This window comes from Syngnathus typhle, linkage group LG17 (genome assembly GCF_033458585.1).
Source record: "Syngnathus typhle isolate RoL2023-S1 ecotype Sweden linkage group LG17, RoL_Styp_1.0, whole genome shotgun sequence".
Taxonomy (NCBI): Eukaryota; Metazoa; Chordata; class Actinopteri; order Syngnathiformes; family Syngnathidae; genus Syngnathus; species Syngnathus typhle.
In genome coordinates this window covers 10,569,577-10,589,121 of record NC_083754.1, presented here as the reverse complement: position 1 = coordinate 10,589,121, position 19,545 = coordinate 10,569,577, and the positions used below count along the sequence as shown (strand labels likewise).

Below are 19,545 nucleotides of genomic sequence, written 5' to 3'. Positions count from 1 at the left end.
ACGAAGTCCACAGAGATGTCGGCCCAGGGGCGAGAGGGAATGGGGAGAGGTTGCAGCAGGCCTACCCGGGCGCCGGGGGTGTTCTTGTTGCGCGCACAAACAGAGCAGGCTGCGACGTACTCTCTGACGTCGGCCACCATGGAGGGCCACCAGAATCGCTGCTGTACCACGTACAGGGTTCGTTGCACGCCGGGATGGCAGGCGAGCCGGGAGGTGTGCCCCCAGTGGATGACTTGGGGACGCAGCGTGGGCGGCACAAAAAGTCGATTCGTTGGGCAGCCCTCAGGGGGTGGTGCGTCGCCGTTGGCCTCAATGGGCCAGGTCACGGCCCCCACCACACAGTGAGGGTGAAGAATGGGTTCGGGCTCCTTGGTCTCCGGGTCCGGGCTGTAGACGCGTGATAGTGCATCGGGTTTGGCATTCTTGGCACCCGGTCTGTAGGACAGGGTGAAATTGAAACGGTTGAAAAAAAGCGACCAACGTGCCTGGCGTGAGTTCAGCCGTTTTGCATTTTTGATGTACTGCAGGTTCTTATGATCCGTCCACACTAGGATGGGTTGTTGGGCTCCCTCCAGCCAGTGTCTCCACTCCTCCAGCGCCTGCTTCACCGCCAACAGCTCTCGATCACCTACGTCAGTGCTTCTCAATTATTTTCTGTTACGCCCCCCCCCTAGCAAGAAGAAATCTATTCGCGCCCCCCCTCCCCACCGTGACTATCCTAACTTGTCTTGTAAGTCGTAAAATGTTGCACTGTCGCAAACGTGACAGAAGTAACAATGAGAGCGCCACTGCCCCCTGCTGTAGTAAACCCGCAATTACACTTTATTCTGGTACTGCCAAAAAAAACCCTGTTCCCCAGGGTCACACGCGCCCCCCCAGGAATAGCACCGCGCCCCCCAAGGGGGGCGCGCCCTACTATTTGAGAAGCACTGACCTACGTCATAGTTTTGTTCGACGGGGGTCATCCGTCGGGACAGGTAGGCGCACGGGTGAAGCTTGTTGTCCTCTGGTGATCTTTGGGACAGGACGGCACCGATTCCTCGACTGGAGGCGTCTACCTCCACCACGAACTGGCGAGAGGGGTCGGGTAGTGTGAGGATCGGGGCGGTGCTGAATCGCCTCTTCAGCTCCTGGAAGGCGGCCTCTGCCTCCGTCGTCCAACAGAAGGGGGTCGTTGGAGAAGTCAGAGCGTGCAGCGGGGCCGCTGTGGCGCTGAAGCCTCGGATGAACCGTCTGTAGAAGTTAGCAAAGCCCAGAAACTGCTGCACTTTCTTACGGTTATCGGGTCTGGGCCATTGGGTCACGGCACTTACTTTGGCTGGGTCCATTTGTACTTTACCGGGTGTTATGATGAAGCCAAGGAAGGATATGGTGTCGACGTGGAACTCGCTCTTCTCCGCCTTCACGTACAGGTGATGGTCCAGGAGGCGTTGCAGGACCGACTTAACATGGTCTTCATGGGTCTCCATATCAGGTGAATAAATTAAAATGTCATCCAGGTAGACATAAACAAAATGATCTATAAAGTCTCCCAGAACATCGTTAATCATTGCTTGGAACACGGCAGGGGCATTGGTGAGCCCAAATGGCATCACCAGGTACTCGAAGTGTCCTCGGGGGGTGTTGAACCCCGTCTTCCATTCATCTCCTTCCCTGATGCGCACGAGGTGGTAAGCATTACGCAAGTCGAGTTTGGTAAAAATCTGGGCTTGCTGCAACTGATCGAAGACCGTCGCCATGAGTGGAAGGGGGTATCGATTTTTTATAGTGATCTGGTTGAGGGGGCTATAGTCTATGCAGGGGCGTAGGGTACCGTCCTTTTTGCCCACAAAGAAAAACCCGGCCCCTGCAGGAGAGGACGAGGGTCTGATCAATCCTGCCTTGAGCGATGTCTCTAGGTATTCATTCAGGGCTTGTTTTTCGGGTTCTGAAAGGGAATAAAGCCTCTCCTTGGGTATTGTAGCCCCAGGCAGGAGCTCTATAGCGCAATCGTATGGACAGTGGGGCGGTAGCGAGCTGGCTTTAGCTTTGCTAAAGACCTCCGCGAGGTGGTGATAACATGCGGGTACCCCTAACAAGTCCGGGGTTTCGGGGTCTGAACTAGGGTCGGGGGTAAGGTTGATCGGGGAATTAGGGGTAAGGCAAGACCCTTGGCAACGGGATCCCCATTCCCTTATCTCCCCTGACCCCCAGTCCACGACGGGGTTGTGCCGCGATAGCCACGGGTACCCGAGGATGATCGGGTTCATGGGAGACGTAACCACATGTAGCCTGATTTTTTCATGATGATTCCCGAAGGACAGAGAGAGGGGTTCAGTGATTTGAGATATGTCAAAGAGCGCTTGCCCATTGAGTGCCTTGGCCTTCACAGTCTTGGCTAGGGGTTCGGTTCTTATTCCTAACCGCCGGCGAAAGCCCAGTCGATCAAGCTCTCGTCTGCCCCGGAGTCAATTAACACTCCTAGTTGGGTGCTTTTCCCGGAACATGTAAGGGTACCGATGGGTAGGCTTCGACCCTTCTGCTGGCTACCGGAGAAGGCGCTTACCTTCATAGTCCTTTTTTCGGGGCAGGAGACGGCAAGATGTCCCAGAGCGCCGCAGTAGTAGCATCGACCTTCCCGGTATCGGCGCTGCTTCTCTTCGGCGCTCAACTTGGCTCGGCCGAGTTGCATGGGTTCAGCCCCGGGCGGTAGCAGTGCCGTGCTCGACCCTTGGCGGTGTGTCTCGAGGTGCGGTGATGCCAACCTGGCCACGGGGGGGAAGACGGTCGCGCTCCGGCTTGTGCACTGCTTCTTCCGGTCCTGCAGGCGATTGTCTGTGCGGATTGCCAGGGCGATGAGCGCGTCGAGGTCAGCGGGGAGGTCGAGGGGAACGAGTTGGTCCTGGATGGTTCCCGAAAGACCTTTGAGGAAGATATCGTACAGGGCCGTCTGGTTCCACCCGCATTCCGCGGCCAGAGTGCGGAAGCGGATCGCATAGTCGCTGACTGACTCTCGACCCTGGGACAGCTGGCAGAGCTCGCGCGCCTTTTCACGGTCCGAGGAAACTGGATCGAATACCATGCGAAGAGCCTCGACGAACGCGGAGAGAGAGTGGCACGTGGGGGAATCCCGGGCCCATTCTGCCGTTGCCCATGCCCGGGCTCTTCCGGTCAAGTACGAGAGCATGTAGGCCACCCGGGAGCGTTCGGTGGGGAAATCGCCTGGGGACCGCTCAAATTGCATCTGACACTCCGTGACAAAGGCTTTGCTGCCCCCAGGTTCTCCAGCGTACCGTTCTGGGGGAGCCAGCCTGACACCCATTGCCATGAGCGCGGGAGCCTGCCGATCGATCGGGGGGGACACTGGAGGGCTGGGGGTCGCTGTTGGTCCAGCGGTCAGCAGCGTGACAATGTCCTGCATCTGCTGGCTCAGTGATCCCACTTGGGCCGCCACCGCCGCTCTGAAGTCTTCTTGGTTTTTCCGGATTTCGTGGACATCTACCGTTTTTTTCCGTGTATAGTGCGCAAAATTTAACTAATTTATTGTCCTAAATAAATAGGACATGCGCATTATACATGGGTACAAAAATTTTTTTTAATTTTTTATTTTTTTTAATTTTTTTTTTTTTTTTTTAAGTCCCAATGATCGTCACACACGCAGGGAGGCAATGGGTCCCATTTTTATAGTCTTTGGTATGGTCTTAACTAGGCTGGATGTAATTTTTTTTGTTGGCGTTGATTTCTCCGACTGCCCGTAAACGCACCACCGAGACGTTGAAGAGGAATAAAAACACCCTTGGAAACCAAAACTTGCCCCTCGTCGTGACTCGGAGCCGCAACAAATGTTTCGGATTTGTGTAGGGTACATTGTGACAGACAGCAAACGAGCAGGTGATGGAGCAAGCCTTGTCTGATACGAGAGCATTGCGCTCGTATGGAGCGTGTTTGAAGTGAACAGCAGAGACGAAAGGAACAAGGCAAAGTGTTGTGAAATAAAATATTACCTGTAATACGGATTTAGGTAGAGAACTGAACTCTCGCTCTTTATATAGCTGACGTGTCTTGCGCATCCGTTCTGCGCATCTATAATGGCGGCCTCCGTATGATATCCGGTTTGCGTGTGTGCGCGTGTGTGCGAGAGAGAGCGAGAGAGTGCGAGAGAGAACGCTCAACCGTAGCGCGCCACCGACCGCCCAACTGCACCACGCTGGTCGCATTATTGTGACAGAGCCGTCGCTGAAATTTAGAAGATATTTTTAAAGTCCTGATGTACTTTCTAAAATTTAAGTGGACCTCAGTGCGCACTGCGCAGGGAGCTTAATTTGGTGCGGTCTCGCAACCGCAGCGCGCCGGGCGCTCACTGTCGCATTGCTTAAAGAGCGCCTTTGTGTTTTAGGATGAACAGCAGAGACCAAAGGAACAAGGCAAAGTGTTGTGAAATAAAATATTACCTGTAATACGCATTTTGTTATTTGCTGATTGAAACTGCTAATTAAACTGTGAATTGAAACTAATAGGAAGAAAACAACTCTCGCTCTTTATATAGCTGACGTGTCTTGCGCAGCCGTTCCGTGCATTTTATTTCACAACACTTTGTCTTGTTCCTTTCTTCTCTGCTGTTCACTTCAAACACGCTCCATGCGACCGCAATGCTCTCGTATCAGACGCTTGCTCGATCACCTGCTCGTTTGCTGTCTGTCACAATGTACCCTACACAAATCCGAAACATTTGTTGCGGCTCCGAGTCACGACGAGGGGCATGTTTTGGTTTCCAAGGGTGTTTTAATTCCTCTTCAACGTCTCTCCCATACAGAGCCGGCTCTTTCCCGTGCGCGCACGGAGCGCGGTGGTGCGTTTAAGGGCAGTCGGAGAAATCAACGCCAACAAAAAAAATTACATCCAGCCTAGTTAAGACCATACCAAAGACTATAAAAATGGGACCCATTGCCTCCCTGCGTGTGTGACGATCATTGGGACTTAAAAAAAAAAAAAAAAAAAAAAATTTTTTAAATTCATAAAAATTGGGTGCGTATTATACATGGGTACAGGCTTTTTCCCAGCATCAGCATGCCATTTTTAGGGTGCGTATTATACATGGGGGCGCACTATACACGGAAAAAAACGGTACTCCCAGGGCATCGACCTGCTGCTGGTGTTGGGCTAGCGCAGGGGTGGGCAAACTTTTTGACTCGCGGTCCGAACTGGGTTCTAAATTTGGACCGGAGGGCCGAACCAGGAGCAGATGGACGTAGTGTTTGTGTGAAGTAATATAAGCGGCCTGTAAAGGTCATTGCATAAAAAAATTTGGTAGGTAGTAAAGCATGGATATTCCAAACAAGTTTTTTGAAAACAAATGCAGTTATTAACAGCATTAAAATAATAACAATAATAATTCACTAAAAAAACTGCTATCAGTGATTCTCATAAAATATGACACTGTTATTATGAATAACAGTCTCCATCACTTCAGTGCCTGCAGGTCAGATTAATGAAAGATGTTTATCTTATGAGATCACATCAAACGGCAAACATTCTGACCAAATATATCATCTTGAAGAATCGGTGAAAGCATACATCCAAATAAAATAATCAAAACTGCAACACGGTGAGGGGTATCTGAAAATCAGAGCAGAGTTTTAACTCACAAACATCTGGTAACAGAGGTGAGGACGTCGCGAACGTCGAGCCAAATTGGTCACTCTTTTTTTAACATTCGGCACTCACTTCTTTTCTTCGGGCCACTCATTTTAATGGAAGGATTCCAGGGGAAGGTTTGTGGGTGGCTTTAGCGTAAAACGGTATCTGAAAGCGCGCGAATTGCAAGAACGCCGTCGTCACAGCCCACGCTCTAAATTCGGGGCTGATACAAATAGAGCGCGAGTGCGCCATGTCCGTACTACTGAGTACGTACACGCACTTGTGAGTGTGCACCGAGCTTTCTGACACGGCTTCCGGTAGTAAATGCGCAGGCGAGCGCTTCGCCATCTACTGGGGAAACGCAGTCATTGCAGGCAAAATGACCAAAAAAAAAAAGTTTAATAATACAATTTGTTCAGGGTTGGCGGGCCGGATTAAACGGTCCCGTGGGCCGGATGTGGCCCGCGGGCCGTAGTCTGCCCACCCCTGGGCTAGCGTCAATGCCTGGGAGCGCACCGCGGAGGCCAGCCGTTCTGACTCTGCCGAGTCCATGTCTGGCCAGTGCGTACTGTCAGGCACAGAGCAGGGACAGGACTCGAACGCAGAGTTGGAAAGTTCACGGGCTTTATTGTCTCTGCGGATGACCGCTCCAAACAAAAGGCGCCTCACAAGGAGGGAAAAGGTGACAAAAAAAAGTGCCTCAACACGAGGAAAAAGGGGATAAACACAAGCGCCTCTACTTGAGGGAAAAAACGGGCCGGGCCGATGTATATTCCACTGGTAAGCTTAAGTCTGACCAAGGTCATGTTCAGGTCATGTTCATGCGAGATTGTTTGGGGTTTGGTCCAGGAATGTAGACTTACTGACACCAGACACATCTGGTTTCCATTAGCAACTGACAATGTATACACTGTGTAGAGTTGGGGAGGCAGACTGGGGGGTCACAGGTGATCCAGCAGCCCTCGTGTACGCGCGCCCGAGAGAAGGGAAGCGCGGGGGTATGAGTTTAGGCAGGTGAGAGAAGACAAGGGGACTCGACATTTTGCTAGGGCGCATTATGCATGGAAAATTACGGTAATACATTACCGTTTTTTTCCATGTATAATGCGCCCCCATGTATAATACGCACCCTAAAAATGGCATGTCGATGCTGGAAAAAAGCCTGTACCCATGTATAATACGCACCCAAATTTTGATTCCTACTTAAATCCGTAAACGTAAAATTATTTCAGAAAAAAGATCATCTTTGGGAACAACCGGATGTTATTCTGCCGGTCAGTATCACTGCGCATGCGCTAGCGAACTCGATAGCAAAGAAATGTTTCGGATTTGTGTAGGGTACATTGTGACAGCAAACGAGCAGGTGATTGAGCAAGCGTCTGATACGAGAGCATTGGGTTCGTATGGAGTGTGTTTGAAGTGAACAGCAGAGAAGAAAGCGCATCTGTAATGGCGGCCTCCGTATCATATCCGGATTAAAAACAAAAAAAAATTACCGTTTTTTTCCGTGTATAATGCGCCCCCATGTATAATACGCACCCTAAAAATGGCATGTTGATGCTGGGAAAAAGCCTGTACCCATGTATAATACGCACCCAAATTTTATGATTTAAAAAAAAATATTTTTTTTTTCTTTTTTAAAGTCCCAATGATCGTCACACACGCAGGGAGGCAATGGGTCCCATTTTTATAGTCTTTGGTATGGTCTTAACTAGGCTGGATGTAATTTTTTTTTTGTTGGCGTTGATTTCTCCGACTGCCCGTAAAGGCACCACCGCGATCAGTTGCGGACATGTAAAAAGGCGTGCGGACGTGAAAAAGGCGGCTCTGTATGGGAGAGACGTCGAAGAGGAATAAAAACAACATCAAACGATGTGTCGTCAATTATGATTTTTACTGACTAAGTGTGTTGGGCAGGATGGCTGAATGCGATGCGCGATTGACAACAAACAAGAAGAAAGGTGATTTTATTTCGAGGGAGATTTGTCATGTCTCGTCCCCAGTTTTGCTATGTGTCTAGGTTGCCATAGTTTCTGTTCGCGTCGCCCCTCCCTTCCTGTGTCACCTCAATCAATGTAACGTGTTTTGTATTTAAGTCCTGTCTGCCCCTCGCTCACCGTCGGATGATGTCATGGTGTCTGTTTGGTTTCTGTTCCTGTCTTTGGTAATGTCACCCTGTCTTTTTGTTCCACGTCTTTGTCGGTCAGTCCTGTTGTTGGTTTTGTTGTACCATTTCTTAAAAAAATAAATAAAATAAATAAAAATTAAAAAGAAAAACAATTAAAAAAAGATTGTACCCATGTATAATGCGCACCCCAGATTTTAGGACAATAAATTAGTTAAATTTCGCGCATTATACACGGAAAAAAACAGTACATAGTCCTAAGAAAGACATAAGTTGTTTCTTTGTGACAGGTCGTGGTGTGTCTAATATAGCCTGTTTCCTGCCCTGTTGTACTGCTCTTCCCCTTGCTGAGAGTGTGTGACCAAGATCATTTACTTCTGGTTTTACCCATAGTAACATCTGTTTACTGACTTTATTTCCTGTCTGGCCTAGGTGTCTCAGTAGGAGGAGGGAATCTCGTCTGCACGCTTCCTTTGTTTCTGAAGCAATTAAAATATCATCAACGTAGACCAAACCTTGACTCTCAGATGAAGGTGCTAAACCAGCCATACAGTTCATGATAGCCTGTGTGAAAATGGTTGGGCTGTCGGTAAAACCTTGTGGTAATCTGGTATAGGTGTACCCCTGACCCTTATAGGTGAATGCGAACCAATACTGAGAATCATCAGCTACAGGAATAGAGAAAAATGCATTACTCAAATAAATCACGGTGAAATGAGTCCTATTTGGCTGCAATGAATTTAGTAATGTGTGCGGATCAGGAACGTTTGGTGCCCTCAAATCCTGGATCATTCTCCATTTTGATGCTTCTGCTTTTTGAACTGGGAATATAGGTGTATTACATGGAGAGTCATTACATTTCCTAATTATTCCTGCTTTTAATAGATCTTTAATGACTGGTTCAATGCCTATAGAAGCTTCAGGCTTCAAAGGGTACTGTTTTACTCTGGGTCTGTAAGAAGATATTGGTTTAATTTCCACAGGTGGAATTGCTGTAATCAGACCAACGTCTTGTTGGCCTGTAGCCCACACAACAGGATCTACACTCTTCAAATCGTTTTCATCCTCCTCTGAAAATGCAATAGTTGCTGTCTGTCATTCTAGGGCATGGATTTTTGGAGTAGCTGTGAATAACATGCAGATTTTATGTCTGTACATGTCACAGCTTGGGCTGTACTCACAACTTGGAGCTTCCCATCCTGTTTCACAAGGCTTATAATCAGTAGCTGCAACAGCTATTTTTAGCTTCGGACCTGTGTCTTTCCACTGAATATGTTCTGGTTTCAAAAGTGACACGTGAGGCACTGATTCTCCTCTATACATGTTTTTTAGATTTGTAGGTAAGATTACTGTGGCACCTGCAAATGATCTGTGATCAGAATATATGTACCGTTTTTTTCCGTGTATAGTGCGCCCCCATGTATAGTACGCACCCCTAAAAATGGCATGCTGATGCTGGAAAAAAGCTTGTACCCATGTATAATACGCACCCAATTTTTATGAATTTTTTTTAAAAATTTTTTTATTTATTTATTTATTTATTTTTAAGTCCCAATGATCGTCACACATGCAGGGAGGCAATGGGTCCCATTTTTATAGTCTTTGGTATGGTCTTAACTAGGCTGGATGTAATTTTTTTTGTTGGCGTTGATTTCTCCGACTGCCCGTAAACGCACCACCGCGCTCCGTGCGCATGGAGCGTGTTTGAAGTGAACAGCAGAGAAGAAAGGAACAAGGCAAACTGTTGTGAAATAAAATATTACCTGTAATACGGATTTAGGTAGAGAACTGAACTCTCGCTCTTTATATAGCTGACGTGTCTTGCTCATCCGTTCTGCGCATCTGTAATGGCGGCCTCCGTATGATATCCGGTTTGCGTGTGTGCGAGAGCGAGAGAGGGCGAGAGAGAGAGCGCGCGAGAGAACGCTCAACCGTAGCGCGCCGCCGACCGCCCAACTGCACCGGGCTGGTCGATTATTGTGACAGAGCCGTCGCTGAAATTTAGAAGATATTTTTAAAGTCCTGATGTACTTTCTAAAATTTAAGTGGACCTCAGTGCGCACTGCACAGGGAGCTTAATTTGGTGCGGTCGCGCAACCGCAGCGCGCCGGGCGCTCACTGTCGCATTCTTAAAGAGCGCCTTTGTGTTTTAGGATGAACAGCAGAGACCAAAGGAACAAGGCAAAGTGTTGTGAAATAAAATATTACCTGTAATACGCATTTTGTTATTTGCTGATTGAAACTGCTAATTAAACTGTGAATTGAAACTAATAGGAAGAAAACAACTCTCGCTCTTTATATAGCTGACGTGTCTTGCGCATCCGTTCTGTGCATTTTATTTCACAACACTTTGCCTTTCTTCTCTGCTGTTCACTTCAAACACGCTCCATGCGACCGCAATGCTCTCGTATCAGACGCTTGCTCGATCACCTGCTCGTTTGCTGTCCCGTGCGCGCACGAAGCGCGGTGGTGCGTTTACGGGCAGTCGGAGAAATCAACGCCAACAAAAAAAATTACATCCAGCCTAGTTAAGACCATACCAAAGACTATAAAAATGGGACCCATTGCCTCCCTGCGTGTGTGACGATCATTGGGACTTAAAAAAAAAAAAAAAAAAAAAAAAAATTAAAAAAAAAATTAATTTTTTTTTTTGTACCCATGTATAATGCGCACCCCAGATTTTAGGACAATAAATTAGTTAAATTTTGCGCACTATACACGGAAAAAAACGGTAGTCAATGTAAATCAGAAATGGTGGATTTTGCCAATTTGAGCAGATCTGCCATTTCTCTGTCACAGAGGGAGTGCGGGAAAAAAACGGTATATTTTCTTTGTACCCATGTATAATGCGCACCCCAGATTTTAGGACAATAAATTAGTTAAATTTTGCTTATTATACATGGAAAAAATCGGTATTTACATTTCCATCCATCCATCCATTTTCTGTACCGCTCTGTACCGGGGGTCGCGGGCGTGCTGGAGCCTATACCAGCCGTCATCGGGCAGTAGGCGGGGGACACCCTGAACTGGTTGCCAGCCAATCGCAGGGCACACAGAGACGAACAACCATCCTGTCAAGTGGCATGGTGGTACGAGATAGTGTAAAATTAGGTATTGAATTTGGCCCACGCACATTGGCTATCCCAAAACATGTAGTAGTTCAAAATGTCACCAGGAGATGGTGGTAAAGCTTGACATAGGGGGGACCTGATGGAAATTAACAAATCTAATAAATTAAATTGTTAGCAATTGGGAGGACACGACCTGTTCAAACACGTAGCAACGCACAATTTTGGAATATGAGTTTGCTATGCCATAATTGTAAAATGTAACAGCTGGAGCAATATCAATATATGTGTTTAAGTTGGAGGAACCCATTATTGTGTTAAGTACTATCGTGTGTTGAGATTGATCTTTATTAGACAAGATATATGTGATTCATGTTGCAATGTTTTGTCCAACCTGTATTTAACATTGGTGTTCCATGTATTAAGTTGAGAGGAGACATTAAGGGCTAATAGTAAAAGAAAGAACGAGCAAAACAGGAAACATCTGCATCCGCTGGTTGCTGCTTGAAGCAAGGTTGCCAAGACAACCGTGGTGCACCTACATATTACGATGAGGTAATGCCAGAAGCCTATAAATATGTTGCCCGGACACAGAGCGGGCGCTTCTTCCTAGCCAGGGCGATGGCCGTGACGCTGCCCGGAGTAAACGAACGAAGATGGATTTTTCATTCTTTTTGAGATTGAACCAAAATCTACTAAGATGAATTTCCAGAGTCTTCGAATTGGACTTTTTTTAAACAGAATTCGGATTTTGGAACAAAGGAGAGCCGATCACTCGACTTGTTCAACCAAATAGGATTTTAGACCTTTAGTCTCCTCTTCTGTTCTGTGTGGGTGAGTCTTGTTTTTTGTTTTTTCGACTTGCAATTCTTTTTCTTGCTTATTCATTAAATCTCTTCTTGAGCCTTAATTCGGTATCGATTATTTCGTATTAACTATGTCGAGCATGGTTTTATATGCGGTAATTACAACTTTAAAATGTCTTTATTTCCCTATCATAGTCATTCTTTAAATCCGTTCAATTCTTTTTAAAGTGAAGACAGCTTTAATCCTTAACATCAGGAATTGTCAGATCTGGTTCGAAGTAGTTATCTTGAGCTCAGCTAGGGCGAGGGCGCTCTAGTAAATTAACGAATCCTTGAGGTCTTAACAAAGGCATCTAAAAAATATCCGTAACGTAATACCAGCATCAAACAACCGAAGGGAGCCATCATTACGGCGCGGTCATTTCGACGACTCGCCTCGAATTGAGTTACTCGGCTCGCGCGTCGGATGACTTGAAAGGGGTTTGCGTCGTATAGAAATTAGATTGATTCTAGTAGAATTAATTTAACTCGGGTGGTCAGCTACGGACGAGTCCCTTCGCCCCGGCTTATTGAACCCGTTACTGGGGAGCCGGAGGCACTTCGATAAAAAGTGCCCGTTTGACAGCATTCACTTCAGTCTTAACCCTAACAAAAGCTTTGCTTACAATCCATGAAACGGATGCATCCACTACTTATTTATTTGTTTCTTTTTTAATCAATAACAACAACACATTTGAGTGACTGTAGAAGGAAAACAAAAAGCACCTCTCAACAAAAAAATAACAATAGGATTATCGCTTCTGTTTGTTTGTCACGGTGGATCAGGGAATATTTCACTTACAAATAAAAGAGCTTAGAGACGAGACATTATCGGTCAAACGCCTCCACTGATCATTTGCATATTTTTATTTTTTACGCATTTGACTTCTTCTTTAATTGCTCTCTTCATAATTGGGCACCACAACAACGAGTCACATCAGAGTGGGTGGCCTTTCTGGAAATTAACTCGTGGAAGGTTGCAGGATGAGCTTTGGCATGTCCACAGAAGCAAACATTTTCTTGGCCTACCTTCTCAAGGACTTCTCAGGTGTCCTCTCATCTGCCCCAGCACACAAGCATTGCAACAGCATGCACTTGGGTCTCTCTCTACCTGCAACAAAAAATACTTTGGAGTACAGACATAACACGTAATGGGACAATCAGCTTGCTATGTGTGCGTGTCGACTCACCTGATCACGCCACGGCGACTGTCAAACATTGTCAAGAGGCTCTCGGAGGAATGGCGCCAAGGTCTTGAGGTGAGCGTTGGTTGCCCTTCTGTCACTGCCATGGACACGAGTCTTTGGTCGAGTGCTTAACGTCATTGCCTCTAACACGATGGCGGGTGTGGCACTTTTCACTTTCAGTTCCACGATTTTTCACTAATGAGGTGGCCTGTCACGTGGTACGCGAGTGTGAAAAGCGCCATTGGAAGAGCAGGCAAGGAAGATTTGAATTGGCGGATGTGATGTCATGAATTGGGGACGGGGTGTGCTCAAGGGAAGTTGTCATATACAGGTGCGACACGCGGGCGGTTTCTCGGGTAAGCTAGCATGCTAGTAAATGTTTGTCGTTCATTGGCGTTTCTCACGACGGACGCCTTGTTTGTTTGTTGCAGGATTCAAGGAGAGTTATCAAATGCAGGCGCCACCGACCGCGTGGCGGTTTCTCGGGTAAGTGAGCAGGCTAGCAAATGTTTATCGTTTATTCTCACGACGGACGCCTTGTTTGTTTGTTGCAGGATTCAAGGGGAATTATCAAATACAGGCGCCACTGACCGTGTGGCGGTTTCTCGGGTAAGCTAGTATGATATTGTGGTGAATTTCTATTCTGGTATCATGCAATGTTTATCTCACTAGTAAGCCTAAGTGTGACCGGGTCATGTTCGGGTCAGGTTCGTGTGGGATTGTTTGGGGCCTGGTCCAGGAAGGTAGACTCATTGGCGCCAGACACATCTGGCTTCCATTAACAACTGCTAAGATACCACCATGTAGAGGTAGGGAGGCAGGCTGCGCGGTCATAGGTCAGCCAACAGCCCCATGTGCGCGCTCCCGCGTGGAGGGAAGCGCAAGAGTATAAGGTTTAGGGCGAGAGTAGACAAAGGGACTCGACATCTTGGCTAGGGCGCGAGACACTGCTCTCTGACATCGGTTGAATAAAATCTTTCCCCAATCAGCCGTGTGTGACTGAAGTTTTCCTTCCCCAAGCCAGCCACTTTTTCACCATTTTGTTTGGAAGACCAGCTGACCATCGAAGAGTATTCACCACAATTTTTGGCGTCACGAACAGTTCTCTTGTCCTTCGGGGAGCCCTCGCCTGCCTGGGTGCGAGCATCGAGCGTCTGGCCGGCAGGCTGAGTTTGAGGTGAGAAGCTTCACTCACAATATCGCTATGTGCTCGTGCCTGGTGTGGGGGGGGATGGAGTGGCTCCTAAGCGGGACAGTTAACGGGCCTGGTGTGCCAGTGGCTGGCAAAAAGGGGGGGGGGATTTGTCTCCCCTAGCTGGATGTCGACGAGATGTGAATTTTGAAAGGGGGGAGTTGCCCCAATAGAAAGATGAAAATGTTCAATAAAAATAGAAAAAGGTAAAACGGAAAATAAAAATGGGAAACAATAAAAATAAAATAAATAAAAATAGCATAAGACTTAATGGGGAATGTGCACAACAGTGTGAGTGACATGTCTGGTGTGAATGATGAATGAGAAAGAAAATGCCCCGAGAGAGGGCACGTGAAACAGGACAGGATGTCTTGGACATTACTGATCGGCTGTCACGAGAGAATAATAATAGAAAGTCCCATAAAACGTGGACTTTATTTTGGCGACAGATCCGATGGAGGATGGAAATTTTAGCTGCGTGATTGAGGCGAAAACACAGGTACGATTGAACACTGTGTGCGACAAGAGACGTGGACCACCAAGCCACCGGAGGCACAATTTCCGGGGTCGTGCTGGGACATTGAGATGTTCGGTGGGGGCATTTGTCTCTATAAAGGTCGCACGAAAAAAGGAGGCTTGCTGCAGACCGCAATTGGCAGAGCGGAGGAGTGTGCAGCCTTGGCATCCGTAGCTGTGTGAACAAATGTGGAAGAATTACCGGCTGGTTCTGGGACCAGGGCGCCGAAGAGAATGATGCGCGCAGACCACGTTATTTGAGCACTGATCAGATTAGGAGTTTGTGCGGGTTGCGAGGTTCCCCCGGCTGACTGCTGGCGCGTTAGCCTCTTAGAGAGATACTCTTCGGGCAACTTACCGGGGCGAACTGGTGCGCTGCGGTCGTACCCAAGTCGTCACGGTTCGATTCCGATTGGCGAGGCGCACTGTAATAGCACACACTCCTGTCAAAGTCTGATCAAATTTACGGCTTGCAGCAGACCGCAATTGGCAGAGCGGAAGAGTGCGCAGCTGATAGAAATTGGAAAACGTGGAAAAAGAGGCCTCAGGAGGTTTAATTTTGGTATACCATGTAAGCAAAGTAATTGGTGTGCACACTGAAGTTAAAAATCTGCAGTATAAGGGGAAATGCAAAGCGCTCTTACGGGAAACAAAGACAAGAAGTGCAAAGAGCATGTTTGTTAGTGCACCTGCGCACGGTAAGAAGCCACAGAATGACCAAACCGCATGGAAGCGGTTAGTGAGAAGCTACATGAGAGATGGATTCGAATCCCTTTGTCTGTGTTCTATGTTCGTGCGTAATGTCTGTAAAGTTTCTGTCAGTCGTCGTCGTTCGTCTACGCTGTGTGCGCGCTTGGTGTATGCCATACACTGTATGGGGTGCGCGCGCGTGCGGATGCGTGTGTGTGTGAGCTCTGCGTGCGCGCTTTGTGTATTGAGCAGGCGTGCGTGCGCGCGGATGGGTGTGTGCATGTGCGGTTGTGTGCGCGCTCGGTGTGTGTGCGTTTATGTACACACGCATGGGGGAAGGAGGACGGCATGCATCAGAGAATGTTCAAGAAAGGGGGGGGGCCTGTGTGCTCCGAGGCGCGGAATGGTGCTATATCGGCAAAGGTGGGGGATGGCGAGACGCGCGGGCCTGGCCAGACCATGGCGTCAACATTGATACGCTGACCCCCCCCTTGTCCGGGGGCGCTGTGCCGAGGAGCCCGCAAAGGCGGGGCTGGGTCCCCCCGGTAGAGGTCAATGTCGATGAGAACTGAGACAAGACGAGGGGAGATCAAATGTTGATGAGCAAAGGGTGCATGACCAACAGCGAACGTGCATGATTGAAATTGAAACATCACTGGCACTAATGTTTAACAGTTTGCATAGGCGAAAGAGAGAGGTGCTTGCAATACTCACTAAAATACTAATGTTTGTGTACCTGTGTGTCTTAAGAAAAGAGTTGGGCCGTGGCAGCAGTGATTTATGGCAGGATGCCACACATTCGGCCCAAGACCGATGGGTGGGGGGAAAAAGTGGGGGTTCGCTTGTGAATTAAGAGGGAGCCTGTTGAGGGCGGCCAGCGCCCCTAGTCCATCTGACAACTAATGAGAAAGTGAGTGATTACGTTAACTTGAACAAGATTGCTATTTCTCCTGTTTGCATAACAAATATGAGACAGTGGACGCGCACGTCTCCTCCCAGAGGACAAAGAGACACGGACAGAACTCCCAGGTTGCCTGAGGAAAAGCTTCGTGGAGCAATGCCCCCAAATTCTTCACTAATTTACGTCAGGACGCCACAAATGCGGCCAGAGACAGATAGAAAGAGGGAGTGAGAGAAGAAAGGGGGGCTAACTTGTAAATAATGAGGAGATATTGGGAGTAATCTGTTGGTCCTTTCTTTAAGACCCTTTAAATCATTTCCTGGAGTAGATAGGTTAGCAACACAAGAGATTTAGAGGTTCAGCAGAAAGACAGTTAAAAGAAAATAACATTTTTGATTTGAACAATTGCAGGCTAACAGGAGCATGAGAAAGGAGAGCTGAGAAGCGGGATCCACTTTGATCGGGGAGATTGGAAATTCACAGCACCATATTCTAAGTCGCATTTTTGAGCAAGCATGACACAGGTAATAACGTGTGAGAGATCAAGACATAAATCAGGGCTAGTTGTGGGACGCAGATCTCTGAGTTAATTTTGAATAATGATACTGAAGACACAATGTACTGTCCCATTAAATTAGAACTATAGACAAAACAGCCACTTTTTCACCATTTTGTTTGGAAGACCAGCTGACCATCGAAGAGAATTCACCACAATATCAAATGTTTGTCGTTCATTGCTGTTTCTCACGACAGACGCCTTGTTTGTTTGATGCAAGATTTTCACACTCGTCACGGCCATCGCAACTGTCGTTTTGCCTCTACAGTATTTCAAATCTCTTTGGCGTTTTGTTTCGTCAAATTAACAATGTTGCTTTACATATAGTGTGCTGTTTCCGTGTTTATGCAAACTGATGACTGTGACGAATCTGTTACGTCATGTTCAAATCTATTCCAAGATGGCGCCCGCCCGCATCAAACGTTTGCGAGCGTGATTTTCTCCCGTTTTGGACGACTGCTCGATTCATGTCGCCATTTTAGAGTGAGTTGATGGATGATAAAATTAAAATATTATAATTTGGATACTTTTGTCATTATTATAACTCATTACAATATTCTGATAATTGTATACATATTTTAAATATAAAACTGTAGTTGATATGTATAATTGTTGCAAAAATATCATGCCATTGCCACTCTACTCAATGTCTACAAGTGTTGCAATAATTTGTTTGTGTTTTGTAGCGCTCATAAAGGCCTCCCAGCCAGCACCCTTCTATACAAAGCAAGCAGGAGGCTCCTGAGCCATCACAGTGATGTTGAGGATGCTGAGGAAGAGTAGCCCCAAATCAGGTGAAAGCCCGTTGGTGTAAAGTTTCAGCTGACTGTAAATGTGATCACTTTTACCAATTGCACCATTTGTACTTTTCAAGGTTTTTTTGTATGAAACCAGTGAGCAGGGTGACGCCGGTGAGAAGTCACATCATCGAACTCCCTGACGCAGAGCTGTGCTTTACCATTAGCCAGACCAGGCAACTGCCTGGGGCAAGGCCACTAGGGGGCTCTCTTATTTATCCATTTTTACATTTGGCACTTGTCCCTTGTATTCTTGCGCTCTCGTACGCTGCTGTGACAAGTACATTTCCCTGTTGTGGAATAAATTTCCATCAATCAATTGTTTGTATTGTAGTGTTTGTATAGTATGGTAAGATATTTTATGGTATTTATTGTAAGTATTGTATTGTATGTATTGTACGTATGGTAGTGTACGGTAGAGTATTGTATGTATTCTATGTCCGTCCATCCATCCATCTTCTTCCGCTTATCCGGGGGTCGGATTGCGGCGGCAGCAGCTTTAGAAGGGACTCCCAGACTTCCTTCTCTCCAGCCACTTCATCCAGCTCATCGCAGGGGATCCCAAGACGTTCCCAGGTCAGCTGAGAGACATAGAAATGTATTGTTTGTATTGTATGTATTGTACTGTATGTATGATATTGTTTGTATTGTATGTTTTGTATGTACTGTTTTGTTTGTACTGTATGTGTTGTATGTATTGTATGTATTGCATTGTATTGCATTGCATTGCAATACATTGCATGTATTGCATGTATTGCATGTATTGCATTGTATTGCATTGTCCATCCATCCATCTTCTTCCGCTTATCCGGGGTCGCGTCGCGGGGGCAGCAGCTTCAGGAGGGACTCCCAGACTTCCCTCTCCCCAGCCACTTCATCTAGCTCATCCCGGGCGATCCCAAGGCGTTCCCAGGCCAGCTGAGAGACATAGTCTCTCCAGCGCGTCCTGGGTCGTCCCCGGGGTCTCCTACCGGTGGGACATGCCCGGAACACCTCCCCAGGGAGGCGTCCAGGAGGCATCCTGATGAGATGCCCAAGCCACCTCATCTGGCTCCTCTCAACGTGGAGGAGTAGCGACTCTACTCCGAGTCTCTCCCGGATGACCGAACTTCTCACCCTATCTCTAAGGGAGAGCCCTGACATCCTGCGGAGAAAACTCATTTCGGCCGCTTGTATCCGGGATCGCGTTCTTTCGGTCACGACCCATAGCTCGTGACCATAAGTGAGGGTAGGGGCGTAAATCGACCGGTAAATTGAGAGCTTTGCCTTTTGGCTCAGCTCTCTCTTTACCACGACGGACCAGTACAGAGTCCGCATTACTGCCGACGCTGCACCGATCCGCCTGTCGATCTCGCGCTCCATCCTCCCCTCACTCGTGAACAAGACCCCAAGATACTTAAACTCCTCTACTTGGGGCAGGATCTCATCCCCAATCTGGAGAGGGCATTCCACCCTTTTCCGATCGAGGACCATGGACTCGAATTTGGAGGTGCTGACCCTCATCCCAACCGCTTCACACTCGGCTGCGAACCGCTCCAGTGAGAGCTGCAGATCGCGGCTTGAAGAAGCCAACAGCACCACGTCATCTGCAAAAAGCAGAGACGCGATGCTGAGGTCCCCAAACCGGACACCCTCAACGCCTCGGCTGCGCCTAGAAATTCTGTCCATAAAAATTATAAACAGAATCGGTGACAAAGGGCAGCCTTGGCGGAGTCCAACCCTCACTGGGAACGAATCCGACTTACTGCCGGAAATGCGGACCAAACTCTGGCATCAGTGATACAGGGACCGAACCGCCCTTATCAGTTGGCTCGGTACCCCGTACTCCCGAAGCACCCCCCACAGGACCTCCCGAGGGACACTGTCGAACACCTTCTCCAAGTCCACAAAACACATGTGGACTGGTTGGGCGAACTCCCATGCACCCTCGAGGATCCTGCTGAGGGTGAAGAGCTGGTCCACTGTTCCACGGCCAGGACGAAAGCCACACTGTTCCTCCTGAATCCGAGGTTCGACCTCCCGACGGACCCTCCTCTCCAGCACCCCTGAATA

At 47.8% G+C, this 19,545-nt stretch overlaps 1 long non-coding RNA gene across 9 annotated transcripts; it reads left to right on the top strand.

The window, feature by feature from the left end:
* Window positions 1-10,400: 10,400 nt before the first annotated feature.
* Window positions 10,401-17,812, top strand: LOC133170454 (uncharacterized). 9 transcript variants are annotated; one of them, XR_009718582.1, is made up of 9 exons: window positions 10,401-12,913; window positions 13,022-13,197; window positions 13,273-13,327; window positions 13,396-13,450; window positions 13,862-14,018; window positions 16,552-16,664; window positions 17,097-17,179; window positions 17,383-17,490; window positions 17,571-17,812. It is a non-coding gene; the product is annotated as an uncharacterized LOC133170454 (long non-coding RNA). The 9 variants fall into 9 exon arrangements; XR_009718583.1 differs by lacking the exons at window positions 13,862-14,018; window positions 17,097-17,179 and adding an exon at window positions 15,990-16,149 and having other exon boundaries at window positions 10,410-12,913; XR_009718579.1 differs by lacking the exon at window positions 13,862-14,018 and having other exon boundaries at window positions 10,412-12,913.
* Window positions 17,813-19,545: the final 1,733 nt, after the last annotated feature.